Source organism: Paramormyrops kingsleyae, chromosome 5, assembly GCF_048594095.1.
Source record: "Paramormyrops kingsleyae isolate MSU_618 chromosome 5, PKINGS_0.4, whole genome shotgun sequence".
NCBI lineage: Eukaryota > Metazoa > Chordata > Actinopteri > Osteoglossiformes > Mormyridae > Paramormyrops > Paramormyrops kingsleyae.
In genome coordinates, this window is record NC_132801.1 from 38,005,218 (window position 1) to 38,020,539 (window position 15,322).

General features: G+C 44.4%; 1 protein-coding gene across 9 annotated transcripts in view; it reads right to left on the reverse strand.

The window, feature by feature from the left end:
• LOC111834599 (speckle-type POZ protein-like) overlaps positions 1-15,322 on the reverse strand; it is an 87,312-nt gene that overhangs the window by 47,393 nt on the left and 24,597 nt on the right. The window lies entirely within an intron of this gene.

Sequence of the window (15,322 nt, forward strand, 5' to 3'; positions counted from 1 at the left end):
GGGCACACTGAGACCCCCCCCCCAGTGTGAGCATGGGCACACTGAGATCCCCCTTCCCATATGCATCAGCTTCACACAGACCCTCCTGCTGAGACCCCCCACAAGCCAAAACGCAACAGGGACCTAGATCAGACATACACCTTAGGTCTTAACAAGCTCATGTGCTGGGATGTGGGGGGAGGGGGTTCCAGCAGGGTGCCTTTTTAAACATGGACCTCCAACACAGCAGCCTTGAATGACAGGATCCTGATGGCGACAGAGGATTCCCCCCCCAAAGCCCCCCAGGGATGCTGCTCAGCATTCCCCGGACCAGTCGTTCAGCAACAGCACCACCCAGAGCACGGCACAGACCGTGCCGACCTATGAAAAGGATGGAAGGCAGGCTGCTTGGCTCATGACTCTATCCTGCAGTGCATTCAGGTTAGGCTACATGAAGGACAGGGCCCAGTGCTTCAGCTTCGTGTAATTATGCCATTTTCTATTTAAAAGGCATATGCAATATGCAGATTGCTTCAAAGTAGCATGTGAAAAGTACCATCGCCCCCCTCTCTCTCTGTGCATTTTTCAGGAGGTAGTGAGCCCTTGGGGGAACTATGTAAATGTATGCAAGTGTGAGGTATCCCTTTCTTTTCGACTGTTGATTTACATATATATATATACATACATATATATACATATATATATACATATATATATATATATACACATATATATACATATACATATACATATACATGTGTGTGTGTATGTGTATATATATATATATACATATATATATATATATATATATACATATACATATACATGTGTGTGTGTATGTGTATATATATATATATATATATATATATATATATATATACATACATATATATATATATATACACACACACAAACACACATATATACATATATATATATACATATATACATATATATATATACATATATATATATATATATACATACACACACACACACACACTCAACTAAAGGATTATTAGGAACACCATACTAATACGGTGTTTGACCCCCTTTCGCCTTCAGAACTGCCTTAATTCTACGTGGCATTGATTCAACAAGGTGCTGAAAGCATTCTTTAGAAATGTTGGCCCATATTGATAGGATAGCATCTTGCAGTTGATGGAGATTTGTGGGATGCACATCCAGGGCACGAAGCTCCCGTTCCACCACATCCCAAAGATGCTCTATTGGGTTGAGATCTGGTGACTGTGGGGGCCATTTTAGTACAGTGAACTCATTGTCATGTTCAAGAAACCAATTTGAAATGATTCGAGCTTTGTGACATGGTGCATTATCCTGCTGGAAGTAGCCATCAGAGGATGGGTACATGGTGGTCATAAAGGGATGGACATGGTCAGAAACAATGCTCAGGTAGGCCGTGGCATTTAAACGATGCCCAATTGGCACTAAGGGGCCTAAAGTGTGCCAAGAAAACATCCCCCACACCATTACACCACCACCACCAGCCTGCACAGTGGTAACAAGGCATGATGGATCCATGTTCTCATTCTGTTTACGCCAAATTCTGACTCTACCATTTGAATGTCTCAACAGAAATCGAGACTCATCAGACCAGGCAACATTTTTCCAGTCTTCAACTGTCCAATTTTGGTGAGCTCGTGCAAATTATAACCTCTTTTTCCTATTTGTAGTGGAGATGAGTGGTACCCGGTGGGGTCTTCTGCTGTTGTAGCCCATCCGCCTCAAGGTTGTGCGTGTTGTGGCTTCACAAATGCTTTGCTGCATACCTCGGTTGTAACGAGTGGTTATTTCAGTCAAAGTTGCTCTTCTATCAGCTTGAATCAGTCGGCCCATTCTCCTCTGACCTCTAGCATCAACAAGGCATTTTCGCCCACAGGACTGCCGCATACTGGATGTTTTTCCCTTTGCACACCATTCTTTGTAAACCCTAGAAATGGTTGTGCGTGAAAATCCCAGTAACTGAGCAGATTGTGAAATACTCAGACCGGCCCGTCTGGCACCAACAACCATGCCACGCTCAAAATAGCTTAAATCACCTTTCTTTCCCATTCTGACATTCAGTTTGGAGTTCAGGAGATTGTCTTGACCAGGACCACACCCCTAAATGCATTGAAGCAACTGCCATGTGATTGGTTGATTAGATAATTGCATTAATGAGAAATTGAACAGGTGTTCCTAATAATGCTTTAGGTGAGTGTATATATATATATAAATAAATAAATATATATATATAAATATAAATATATATATATATATATATATAAAAATATATAAATATATATAAGCTCTCACATCCTACAACTATACCAACAAGGGGCGGCCCTGGTCATTGATGAAGGATTACACAATGAATGGCCAGTCAGTCAACTGACAGTGATGAGACACCAGCCTGCTCAGTCTCAGCTCATAATGAGCTACAGCTGCGAATCATCCCTATGGTTCCATCATTAAAGCAAAGTAGCAGCAAGTCCATGACAAAACTCCTGACATTAAAGTAAACATGAAAACCACCTGTCTAACATTGTGTAGGTCCCCCTTGTGCCTCCAAAACAGCTCTTACCCATAGAGGCATGCATTCCACAAAACCTCAGAAAGGTGTCCTGTGGTATTTGGCACCAAGGCGTTAGCCGCAGATCCTTAAAATCCTGTAAGTTGTGAGGTGGGGCCTCCATGGATCAGACTTCTTTGTTCAGCACATCCCACAGATGCTCAATCAGACTGAGAGCCGTGAAATTTGGAGGGCAAGTCAATACCTTGAATTCTTTTTCATGTTCCTCAAACCATTCCTGAACAATTTTTTGCAGTATAGCAGTACACATTCAGCACTGCTGAATGTGGCCACTGTCATTAGGGAATACAACTGTCATGAAAGGGTGGACTTAGTCAGGACTTAAGGTTTCCCAGCAGAACAATGCCCAGAGCATCATACTTTCTCCAGCAGCTTGTCATCTTCCCATAGTGCATCTTGATGCCACCTCTTTCCCAGGTAAAGGACACACACACACACACAACTGGCTGTTCATGTGATGCAACTATGACTCATTAAACCAGGCTTCTTTCTTCCATTGCTCCATGGTCCAGGTCTGACACTTACGTGCCCATTGTAGGGACTTAGTGGTGGACAGGGGTCAGCATAGGCCTTCTGACCAGTGTGCAGAGATGCAGCCCCATACAAAGCAAGCTGTGATGCACTGTGTATTCTGGCACCTTTCTATCATTGCCAGCATTTACGTTTATGGCAATTTGTGCTACAGAAGCTCTCCTGTGGGATTAGACCAGACAACCTAGCCTTTGCTCCCCATGAGCATCAATGAGTCTTGGGCACCTGCGACCCCATTGCCATACCAGGGATATCCCACAAGACCTGCCATTTTGGAGATGCTCTGATCCAGTCATCTAGCCATCACAATTTGCCCTTGTCAGATTCACTCAGATCCTTATGCTAGCTGATTTTCCTGCTTCCAACACATCAGCTTCAAGAACTGATTATTCACTTGCCTAATATACAATTACACCCTTCACAGGTGCCATTGTAAAGAGATGTAATTATGAATTACGAATGCATGATATTACATCACGATACAATTGTGACGTGTGGATGGATATTCTTAAATTCAGTTAGTGGATCATGCCACGAAGCAATAAGCACTGAAATAGTGGTGAAGAAAGAGACAGCTCAAAATCATCTTTTGAAAGCAGAGATATTGTGAATAAACAAGATAAGAGGTCGGTGGTATGGCAGTACTTTTCACAGTTTAAAGTCCGACACGTTTATTAAACATAAGGTCAGGTCAGGTCGGGTTGGGGAGCATGCACTGATGCAGCACGTAACCGGCACTCCCTCACAATGCAGTAAATGTGCTTCATTCGGGACTCCTTTAGCAACCACTTGTTCAAAACAAAGTCAAACCAGCGGTACCCAAGGATTCTCCGAAGAGACACAGTACCAAAGGAGTCCTGTCTTCATCTCAGTTCACTGGATAGCGTCCATGTTTCACAGCCATACAGCAAGACAGGGAGCACCAGGACTTAGACCTTTGTCCTCTTGCAAAGATATCGGGAACGCCACACACCTCTTTCCAGCTACCGCCTGACCCCCCACGCTCTTCCAATCCATCTGCTAACTTCATAGGCACCAGAGACATGAATGTCGTTGCCGAGGTAGGTAAACCTCGACAAGGTCAACATTCTCCCCACAGACAGACACATTACTGATGGCTGTGTCTAAAAAGTCATTAAATGCCTGGATCTTGGTTTTTGTCCAGGACACCCACAATCCCAGACACTCAGACTCCTCCCTCAGTCTCTCAAGAGCCCCAATCAGAGTCTCCATTGACTCTGCTAAGACCACGGCATAGTCAGCAAAGTCAAGATCATTAAATCTTCCTTCACCAAAAGACACCCACGACCCTGCCCAACACCCAGTCCATACAAGCACTGAACAGAGTAGAAGCAAGACCACACCTCTGGCGAACCCCAGAATCAACTGGAAAGAACGCAGAGGTTCTCCCTCCATTCTGCACAGCACTCACAGTAGCAGTGTACAGGCCAGCAATGGCGTCCAGTAACTTCGGGGGGATCCCGTGAAGTCTCAGAATGTTCCACAGGGCAACTCGAACAACAGAGTCGAACGCTGTATAAAAATCAACTAAGGCTGCAAAGAACATCTGCCAATATTCGCACTTGCACTTGATGAGAACCCTAAGTGCAAGGATACGGTCGATGGTAGACGTCTTAGGTGCAAAACCAGACAGCTACGATCGCTGACAGGCAAGCAAGTGATCACGGATCCTGTTAAGAATGGCCCTAGCAAGGACCTTACCTGGCACTGAAAGCAGTGTTATCCCCTTATAGTTGCCGCAATCCAGGCGATCACCCTTCCCTTTTCAGATAGGGACTACAAGTCCCATTTTAATGTCAGTTGGGATGACGCCTGACTCCCAAATGGAAGCAAAGATTGCCTGCGGCCTTCCCTGCCCCCAGTTGATTTACCACCCGTGCAATCTCAGTGAGATTGAGTGGTTCACAGCTGATCAGAGGATCAGCGTTGAGAACCGTAGACCCAGAGATGTCCAACATCCTAGCTGGAGGGCCAGCTTTAAACAACTGCTCAAAGTAGCCGGCCCAGCGGGTTACAACTGCAGTATCATCCGTAAGGACCGTCCCATCACCCGCCCTGACTGCAAGTCTCAGAGGAACAGATTCAGATGTGTGTAATGCTTCGATTCCTCTGTTATCAGGATGTGGGTCACTAGACCACAGATGGTGTGTCACCTGCTCACAAATTAGTGTAACAAATGCCTCCTTATCTGCCCTCAGAGCCCTCAGTCTCCTTCTGGGAACACTGGCAACATCAACACAGCCCTTGGAAACCTTAAGGGTCTTATCCCGGAAGGTCTCCCACATCACATTAGAGTCAGCAGTTACACCCAAGTCTGCAAGTTCCTCATACAAACTGTGTGCAAACTCTTCAGAAACAGTTTGGTCTTGGAGTCTGGTTGCATCTGCCCACAAGGATGTGATCGATCTCCTCAGCCACACCACCAGTATTGGAGTACCAAGTCCAACGATGCGGCTCAAGGACTTTCACAAAGTCAAGGAACATGGAGCCACTTTCACCCCGGTCTCCAGACCCATGGGGACCAACACAATCCTCATAGCCCGAGTCTCATGATACACTCATTGAAAGGAGTGACATCATACACCATTGGAAGGAGCCGATCCACTACAGCAACAGCTACTCCCTGGGTATGGCAGCCATCAGATCGACCAAACCAAAAGCAGGTATACCCATCTACAGAGATCTGGCCACTCTCTGGTCTGCATACCTCAGAGAGTACTGCCACTGAAACGCAGAGTTTACGAAGCTCCCCTGACAGCAGAGAAACATGGTCATCTTGCCGGAGAGACAAGACGCTCCACGTGCCTACCTGGATGGGTCACCTCAAACTGGGACCCGAGTGCCGCCATGCAGCAGACGACGCCTCAGCACCACATCAGCCCTGTTCCCCAACAGGTCTGACCCTATTTATTCTCAGACGGTTTTGACACGTCCAGGGATGGGGCTCCCGAAGGCTTTCCCCTTCACCACACAGGTATAATTGATTGAATTGTTGTATAGTACATGTTTCCTTTACATATTTTAGTGAATTGTACCTTGGTTACATATATGACTTCTGGCAATAAGTTTACAGTCCAGCAGGATAATGCACCATGTCACAAAGCTCGAATCATTTCAAATTGGTTTCTTGAACATGACAATGAGTTCACTGTACTAAAATGGCCCCCACAGTCACCAGATCTCAACCCAATAGAGCATCTTTGGGATGTGGTGGAACGGGAGCTTCGTGCCCTGGATGTGCATCCCACAAATCTCCATCAACTGCAAGATGCTATCCTATCAATATGGGCCAACATTTCTAAAGAATGCTTTCAGCACCTTGTTGAATCAATGCCACGTAGAATTAAGGCAGTTCTGAAGGCGAAAGGGGGTCAAACACCGTATTAGTATGGTGTTCCTAATAATCCTTTAGGTGAGTGTATATATAAATTCTAAAACTAATATAAATCATAAAAATGATGACAGATGCATGTGATCTGGAACAACTTTGTACTCAGCATGCCCATACAAGTTAGAGACTTGATAGAACACATTTGATAATGCACAAGAGATGGCAGGAGACACAAGAGAACAGCAAACACATAGAAAGTCTAGTAAAGTGTGCCACTCTGTAGGCATGTGAATGTTGTAATGTGATGTTTTCCTTTATATTTAGTTATAGCACCAGAAACGTTTTGCCCATTTTGAGTACATAAAGTGTACTGGGCATTCATATAGGATTCTCTAAAGATGAGAAACATAAAATTGTTCTACAACTTTCAGTCAATTACTTGAAATACAGTTACTGAAATTTAAAATATACACAAATTAAATAGAAATGTATCTTTAAAAAAATAATAAACACTGAAAACTAAAACTAAAGTGAATTTCAAATAAAAATTGAAGAAAAAAAAAAAACACATTCACAACTTGGCCAGCTGTCAAACACATTCCCTGGAATGAGCAGGGAGGCTGTCAGAGACAAACCATAACAACAAACCATACTGTCAGTGTTTTCTAGTGTTACGTCCTACGACAAAAAATATTTTTTGTATTATTTATTAAAATTACATTTCATTTTGCAGTCCATTCAATCTGTTGTGTTTTTCCATGTTGTGAATCTTTTTAAGGGAAAAACGAATGCAATTTTAAAGAAAAATGAAGCCTTGAATAAAAGAAATGATCATTTTAATTAGCAATATTGACTAATACGAAAAAAGTATCGTGATGACATATTTGGTCATATCCCCATGCCCCATGCGCTCCGTATACATGCGTCACCTCATTCATGATGAGTATTTTCTCTCGCCAATCAGCAGGCCCAAGTGTCACAGTGTTACTGCCAACAAACACAAATATCAGGAAGAGAGTACACAGAAATGCTGTTTCTGGTTCTTATTGGGATGTAAAATGTAAAAAATGTAAAGAAATTGCAAACTGGCTGTCACTGACTGAACGGAAAAACCCATTATTAAGGATAGTACTCTGGGAGCAAGACCTCTAATGTAAGCTAGTACAAGGTAATGTAATATGGCTTTGACATTTAGTATATTTTTGGCATTTACAGTTTTATTTAATATGAAAAAGGGCTATTTTATGCTTTTCTTTTATTAATCATGCAAGTGAAGTTTTCTGACGTGCACTTTATTTTGAGACTTAAGCGAGAAGTCCTGTAACTTAGTGCAGTTTGGGGGAAATTGTGAAGTATAATTTTGCATTGAAGAAAAGTTGATCTTTGTATATGCATTTGTATATGAAAATCTCAATCAGCAAAAAAATGGTATCGGCAGGTCACACTTAAAAAAAAAAATTAGAATCAGCTAAGAAAATTGCAAATCGGTGGACCTCTAAAATTATATAAATATATATTTTCCTACTAGTCTTAATTTTTTAAATATCGCAGAGAGAGTTTGGAGCATATAGAAAGCACCAACCCTTATGTCCAAAAGTTGACAAATCCCAAAATTGCATACACTGATGACACTGAATCATTTGTCATTATTTTCTCCATGTTCATTAGCATTCATTAGAAAGCAAAGTGAGTGTTAAAGGTATAAAGTGAAAGTAGAATAAGAGTAGCGTGTCTTGAAAACATACCTATACACTGGAGCCAAATATACAAAGTAAAGTACTATTTAGAGTTATTTTCATTAAACATTCATGTAAAGTTGAAAGACCCCAAGTGGATAATCGTTTATTTAAAGAAAAAAAGGCATGATGGAAAACAGATTTAGTCTGACAAGGCAGAACATCCATGCTAGATAAAACATTCAAAATTATAGCACAAAGCATGAAATGGTGGGACATTCTGCATAGGTCCAAAACAGTGTATTTACCTTGTTATTAAACAGGCTAAGTACCAGGAGCATGTCTATCCTTTTCCAATATGAACCTCTCTTTTGAGGTTCCCTTCCTTAATACAGGGAACTTAACTATGACTCCCTGGAGTTCGCAGAACACAAAAAACATCTAAAGAGAGAAGAGGGACCCCCACCCAAACAAGCCAGGGAGGTGAAGACGGTCTGCTCCTATTCTAACCCGCGGGGGTAGACCCAACTTCTGTTACCAAAGACACTCCTAACTACGCTATTAGCTTCAGGTGAGGACTGGCTGAGATTTGGTACTTTAGTGCATTGAGGTTCAATGATGGAGGTCCTGTTAAACTTCCACACAGCTTTCAAATGACTGGCTCAAGCAAAAACGAACAAAAAAATAAATTACAGCTGCAGGATTGTCATGTCTGTCAAGCCCCTAAAACATTCCACACAGGCCAGACAGGCATTAGCGCATCATAACCAAGCCTGGAGACCTTTGCTGAGGAGTGGGCAGCAGACAGGAATGACGCTGGAGCCGCAGGCTGCCCATCAGCTGCGGAGCGAGACAGAAGCAGAGCTTATTCCACACGCTAACTGGCTCTCTGATCTAAAAGCTGTGGATGCAGCAAGAAGAGAGACGTGTAAAAGGCCCCGAATGTGACCTTGAAGAACACCAAAATCTTATCAAGCGCAAACACAGCCGACGAGACAAATTTTCTTCTTTGTGGGGTTTCTGTCAAAGCCACAGAGGGACAAGGTATTTCAAATCCAATTAATTCTAATTTTCACAGCAGCCACTATCCGTTTCCGCCTGTTTGTGACATGCCCGCTCCCTGAGCATAAATCACGCATGGCATCCTAATTTAGTTGGGTGTGCGTGTGCACTAACACATGGGGATGTAGCCTGAGCTACCGCCGCACTACTCCATTCTACACACACACGTAAAACCTCGGCAGACCCTCCCAGAACACCCCATGCTTCCAAGTCCTTCACGCTCATTCTGTTCTTGGCTGGGAGTTTATAGAAAATCTTCAGCTCAGGTGGAATGTGTTACCGTCTCTGTGACACGTCATCTGCAAAAGGAAAATGAGGAAGGAGAGAAGAGCCGGGCTGCTTAGATATGCTGTTTGCTGGACACCCAGGAGCCACGGCAATGAGACCTTTTGCTAATTAAATAAGGGAGCTTGTCATTTCCCGAGCCCCACAGCTGACAGAGCGGGTCAATCCGGAGGGGCCGTACCTCCCTCTTTTCCGTGACTCTTCCTCAGAAAGTTTTCTGTGAAAAAGCGTGACAGCCAACCTTTCCTCTGACTTTTCTACCAAACCAGCCACGACTGCAAACCAATTAAGAGCCTTTTAATTGCTATTGCCAAACTGTCGCACTAACAGAAGACCCTAACGATGTCAGTGGGGTCACCACATACTGGCTGCCGTCACAATTTAGTTTTCCGTTCTACTGATGTATGAGAACATTCCCAGCTATTTATGCTGAAGGACATGGACAAGAGGACTTGAGGAGAGATCGCGAAGACGCAGTAGCATGGGGGAGGAGGGAATCCAAAACATTCTGATCAGTCACAAACCTGCTAGCTCACTACCCCCATAAAGCATTGATTCTTCAGAGAATTATGGGAAACAGCTTTGGACTACGTTAAAATCTAGTAAATTGCACATCAAGTCCAACATTCAGGTTTGCTGTGAAGCCAAAATACAAGGCAAAGAAAACAACCTATTTGAGAAGCACACTGAAAACTGAGGTTGAGCATCATAATCCCTCCTACCCACAAGCTCCCACAAGGCTCAGAACAACATAAAATTCAGGTGATGGTAACGCCGCTGATTGTTACTTTCAGAAACAGACTTTCATTTTTTCTTTATGGACTATACACAACGTTTTCCCAAATATCCTGGGCCAAACATTAAGTGATTTGAGGGCTGTTCCATACTGAACTGACTGTAAATTCTATCTTCACACTGAAGCAGCAGAAACCAGTTCACATTGCGGTGCAGTAGCTTCACACTATGTCGACCGTGGCTTTAAAAACCATGATTCCTCTGTGTTGTGAAGCCCAAAGAGATGCACCTCCCAACTGGAGGCTTCGCATCCTAGGAGCACCTGCCTTGTGTCCTACGCTGCCTAACAGAGGTTCAATGGTCCCAGCAACTCTGCAATAGAGCTTAGATCGGGCCCAAAAAATTAAACCCGACCCTACCCGAGCCCGTGCACCTTGTGTCCGAGCCCGACCCGGTCCGACACATTAACTGTAATTATGAGCCCGAGCCCGATTTAAACCCGACTATTTTTTAATACGTGAGCCGTTGTAACAGACGTTCTCAACTACAATTCTAAGTTGTTTGAACTACAGAAATTAGTTTAGATTTATCTTAATGAAAAATGCAACAAGGACGAAGCATGTAAACTGCATTGTTTGTTTATTCAGAATGGATTTTTGAGACACGTTTAGAAGAAAAGCACGTTTTCACTTATCCAGTTCGCTTGCTGCTGGAACCAGTTTGTGTGCTCGGCGTCGAACTTTAAGTAAAGGGTTAAGAAAAAGGTTAAATCCTTCCGTAAGCAGCCAACGAGGTATGTGTTAATTAAGTTTTAGTTAAGTTTGTTGTATTTAGCCATGTAAATGTAAATGCTAACTGAGGTTCGTGTTAACTGTATATGAATTCTCTAAGCTGTCTTTATTGTTATTTATGTTTATATTTCATTTGAATTTCAATGTTTGTTAGCTAATATTGTAAGTAAATGTGCTTGATTTTGTGTTTCCGTATCTGTATTTAGTTCTCACGTCTGCCATGATGGTGATAATAACGAAGCCACCGTCTTTCGAATAAACCGTCGGCTCAGTTAAATGCAAAGGACTCTTGTGCTCGTGTCTTACGGGAGGGAGCTACATTTATAATTATGGCATAGCTCTCCACCCAATTAGGCTAATTAAGTAATGATTTAAAAAAAAAAAAAAAAAACACACACAAATGCTTGATCATGGCCCCGCCCGGCCCGGCCCAGCCCGAAGATAGTGGCAGGAAATATCGGCCCGACCCGGCCCACGGGTCGGGTCGGGTCGGGTCTGGGCTCGGGCTCGGGCAGAGAATCTAAACTCTACTCTGCAATGGGTAAGAGGTTGGAAGATGGATGGACAGCCGACATCGCCCTACATCAGTGTGAATTCTAATCCTGCCCAATGTTTCCAAACAGGCCTCTGTATGAAAAGGCACTGCTTTCGAGGCCACATACCAGGTGCTAATGCGGCTTCCTGCTCTGAGAGCTGGGGCCACAGCGAGCCGCCACTTCAGTGCCGAACTCTGCTTCTTCTAAAGCGCGGCACAGGTGCCTTAATGAGCTTCCTGCTCTGTGCTCTCAGTTGTCAGTAAGAACTTCAGGCTGCTCTACAATTATAAAGTTTTTTCATCACTATACATGCTTCCAAATTTTACCTTTGTTCAGAAATAAGAGCTACATCACTACAAACCTCCTAAATACAATTCTGATTAAGTTCATCCCTAGTAATCTACAGGGTTCATCCTACTTGCCAAAATCACGGTGAGATACTAAACATTCAGAATGAGTCAATTTACACTCTCACTTTTATCTGTAAGGTTGCATGAGTGTTTTGTCTAGCAAAGAGAACCATTAGGTGCTCTTCAATTCATCATGTCCCTTTCTTTTAGGCCAAGAATAAAAAAAGTTGGACGGTGTAAAACTCTTTGTCCTCCTGAGGCAGACTGTGGAGTTGTGGTGCAGCAGAGTCATAATTCACCACAAGGACATGAGACCAGGGCTGAAGTCAGCAAGGCTGTGTGGAGGCGAGTCAGCGATCACCCAAGTGGGGGGGGGGGGGGGTGACCTGTTTGGCTACAAGCACATGACCGCACAAGGGCGTTGCCTTTCCCCTCCTTGTGCAGAAAACTCACAACTTTAGATGCCCAAAGTCAAACAAGCCTTTTGGTGATTCCTGCAGGTTAATCGACCCCACTGAGGTCACGTTTGGGGCTCGCCTGTCAGTCTGCCTAGAGGGACCTCTGTCGAACCAGAGATGGAGCTCTTATTGCCTATGGAGCTTTAAATGTCACACAGATAAGAACAGGCACACACAATAGCACGCTGACATTTTAAAGCAACACTCCAAAGTGGGTAAACAGTCACTTGTTGGTCTATAAGTCATGCTCCAGCTCTATAAGCTACAAAAGCCAAGCATGTTATCTCCACTGATAAAACAAAAAGTGTTCAATGACACTAGAGTCTGGGCTGTCCGCTTACGTCAAATCATCAGCGACGTACGAGACACAAAGTTGACATCTGGTTGTGATGCACACGTAGCCATGTTTGAATCAAAATACCGACAGGTAGGTTAGCCAGGCCTGTAAACTGAACATTTCAGAGATGGATGTTCATTTAAAGAAAAATAGCAGTAGGTGAGAGAGGAGAGACAGAAATGGGAAGACCAGGCAGAGCACAGGCATTCTCTGGAGAGGACAAAGGCATAAATGCTCCTGTCACAGGCCTTTATTAACCACACGGCCGAATGTTTGAAGAGGAGCATTATCCCCCAAAGCAGCCCCTGCTGCCTGTGTACCTGCGGGGCCCCACGCCCCCAAACCACAGCTCCAGCAGGCTGCCTTTTCTCAGAGAGTGAGGCCCCAAGGGTGGCAGGGCAAGAGTGGCAATAAGGAGGTGGCCAGATGGGAAAAGTTCCATCTGCACACACAGAGAGAAGTGGCTGCTCGCGTTCCCAGCTCAGCCCACGGCAGGGAGGTGCAAATGCAGATTAAAGACAGGATAATTGATTTGTGGATTAGCACGAAAGGTTAACAGCAGTGAAGTGCACAGCATTAAACAGGCAAGGCAGTGACCATCATCAACTCCCCCCCATGGGGTAGGGCTTTTAAGCAAAGAACAGACCACTTACCAAAAAGTCTTCATCTTATGTGTGGGCCATGCAATCACAGAGCTGCACCAACAGGACAAACTATGGATTGAACTTTGAACTGTTACATGCTGCAACTGTAATGTATCAATGTGCATGGTTTTGCAATGGAGTCACACTTTAGTAAAAGTGATTTCCAGTTTTGCTCCTATTGCGGGCTTCTGGTCTGAGAATCATTTGCCATACTGTTTTCCCAGCCTGTCGCCCCAAATAGGGTATCATTTTTTAGGTCTGAAGGTTTCTGTTCAATGAACAGTGCTATGTTATAGTGAACAATTCTCTTTCTTTGCTTCATATAACATATCGTTTGTGCATGTGCACAGTCACACACAGACATAGCTTCCCAAAGTGAGAAACAGAGCAGAGGAAAAGTAGTTTTGTTTCAGCTCTTAATGTTCGCGTAGTGAGTAAGCTAATGGCTGGTGTTTGGGAAGGCTTTACGAGCTGGGCAAATTGTTTCGTTACATGGATCATAACGCAGCCCCATTATTGGAGAATCAATGGGCAGCTTCAAAAAACACACTGAGACTTTCAGAGCACAGCAGCCACATACAGGTCAAGATGGACACCGAGGAAGAATCTGCCACCCAGGTCAGGCAACTAAGTTCAGGAATGTGTTTTTTTTTTTTTTTTTTTTTTTTTTTTTTAAAAAACAAGAGTAATTTTGGTGAAACGCTCACAATGTTGTATTTAAATAAGCCAGCCAGCATTCGATTTTAAATAGCTCAAAACGAGGAATAGAATGCAGCAGCATGGCTGAATCCCAAGATTACTTAGCTTCATTATTCCAGGAGTTGCTGCAGATGATGAAGCCATAAGAGTGGGGAAAAAGCAACACTGTGCTAGCGAACGATTGGGCATTAAATGAGAGACTATCACAGGACATAGTGAAGAATGCAAATGGAGGAAGCATGACCAGAAAGTGATACACCCCCCCCCCCCCCAACATGCCCAGAGCCCCCAACTCATAACCCCCTGTTCAGAGGAAGACCACCCAGTGCTGACAAAACCAGGGCTGTCAGTGGAACAACAACTATGCGATGCTCATTATGTCCAAATTACTCTGAGGGACTGAGGCTGGGTGGGGGAGAAAAGAAATAAGGGCAAAGAGAACACACACCTGAGCAGCAGCTCCTGGCTCAGCCACTCTGCAAGCAACATTAAAAATAGGAAGAACACACGATCATTAAGCGACAGCGACGTTAACGAGCAGCGGGTAGCTGGCCACAGCGCCGCAAGGCGCTGGAACTGCTTTACAGGGTTGCCTGGGTAACTGGAATTAGGCCCTCAGATAACAGGAGGCCTGTGAATGCTTTAGGAATAGGTGCAAATGGCAGAGCGGGGGGGGGTAGCTGCCAGCGGGTCGGACCCTTCACGAAAAGCGGCCGTCTCTTAGCAGAACGCACAGTGAACTTTAGACCTGCATCCGTGGATGTCGCCTTGGGGCTTTAATGAGCTTGTGGGGGCCACAGCCCAGAACTGACTGCCTAAGTGCCGCTCGAGGATCGCCATGCAACCAGCGCGGCTGTGCCAGATCCAGGGAGGCAGGCAGCCGCTCCAGGGAAAGGGCACACAAGTAAGGGGCTCCCTGATGAGCTACAGGTCGGAGGATGTCACCTCACAAAGCCGGCAAGCAGAGGCCCCTCAGAAGTGACAGCATTCAAAGTTCCTCCCAGAAAGGACAGCCAACTCTGGTATATCTCGAAGGGAAAAAAAAAAAAAAAGCCTCATTCTCCTTATACTACATGGATAAGTCTGGGGATTTGCTAGCAGAAGGCATACAAACCTATGCTGACATTAACCACGTCAGCCTGGATTTACCATTGAAACTGTGAAGTAGCAAAAGCTAGCACACACCAAGATGGAGCGTCTTCAGCTCCTAGCGGCCAGCACTTGGCCCCCGTACTCAGGCATTAGCCAAACACCAAGCTTCTGTACGTCAGGGGCAAAGCCGACAGACCCGTGC